The sequence below is a fragment of the Notolabrus celidotus genome, chromosome 11, assembly GCF_009762535.1.
Source record: "Notolabrus celidotus isolate fNotCel1 chromosome 11, fNotCel1.pri, whole genome shotgun sequence".
NCBI lineage: Eukaryota > Metazoa > Chordata > Actinopteri > Labriformes > Labridae > Notolabrus > Notolabrus celidotus.
In genome coordinates, this window is record NC_048282.1 from 12,988,432 (window position 1) to 12,989,969 (window position 1,538).

Consider the following 1,538-nt stretch of genomic DNA (forward strand, 5'->3'; position numbering starts at 1 on the left):
TCGGTAGAATCCAAACCCACACATACACACACTCACACATACATAAATACACAAACACACAAGCTAACAAACACACAAACACACACAGCACCGCCGACTCTCGCTCTCTCTCCGGGTGTGATGCGTAAAAGTTGAGCGGAGTTAAAACAGAGTGTGGTTGGAGACGTCCTTAGCAGCAGCTCATCTCCTCTCCTCTCTGTCCTCTGTGTCCTTTCTGTCCTCTCTTTGCCCTGTCCGGCCTCTGATGATCCCCTGCAGGTATCCTGCTACTGATAGGTTGTGCACGGGTCTGCTCTTTACTCCAACATTTGTAAGGCAGGAATGCACGTGACGCAGCCTAGAGAGGCAGGCCGAGGGAGGGGAGGAGGGCATGGGTGGGAGAGTGACGGAGAGTGCAGCTTCTCCATGCGTTCATAGAGTTGTCGGAGTTTCAGACACGCTGAGCTGAGGAGCAAAGTTTGTTTAAAGACTGCTCCGAGCTGAACCGGACCGAGCTAGCCAATCCGAGTTTGAGTCTCTGTCCGCGTTAAGAGATTGAATCGGGGACAGATTCTCTCACTAATCTCGGAGCACATTATTTCATGTTTACCTGAGAGGCTGCAGACAGGTGGACTCAGATCACTGATGATTTCACAGGTTTGACTTTAAACGCTTGAAATAATCTGAATAAACATATCGATTAATCTGATGACTTTTCATTCCGTTGTTTTGTTTGTATCTTAAAACAGTAATTTGTTGTCCATCACTGGGTTTGAATTCGACGGGTTTAATCTCACGACGTTTTTCTTGGATTTAATTTGATCTGCAACGATTTTTGTGGGTTATTTGTGTGCAAAAAGCTGAATAAATATTCATCTTGACTTTTTTATTTTATTATAGAAAACATAACAATCCTAACCCGCACCAACAACACATTGCAGAGTTACTGCTGACCTCATGGTGCAGAGCACTGAATGTTTGTTTATTTATTTATTTATTCTTCACAAACTCAAACCTTAAATTACACACGTATTTAATTATTATCTATTGTTATTTATTATAGGATACTGTATTATCTAATGTCCATAACTTTAACTGTATAACAAGTTTGATTATTTTTTTAATTTTAATTTTTTTATTTGTTCATGCTTTAGTAATATATTTAATGTGTATAACTTTACGATTAAATACTCAGGGTACTATGACATCTAATGTCTGATCTTTATTATGATGCATTCATATCTCACGTGTAACTTTACTGATTGTGTAATAACTGTGAATGTGCGAAATGAACAATAATCAATGAGCTCCTCGTGCACTGCAGACTGCTCTCCCCCTTCAGTTTCTTTAACGACGATGAAGACTGTCTCTTCTGCCTCTTCCACCTGCACTTCGAATATCTGGATAAGTTTGAGGCTTTGGATTCAAACCGAACTTCGGTGATGGTGTTGAGTCAGTCCGGTGCATTGTGCAGGTATCTGGCAGAGATGATGTTTGTTTCAGGGACGTTCATTCTCACAGTAATGAGCAGTGTCAGCGTTTATCCCCTGGAGCCTGAC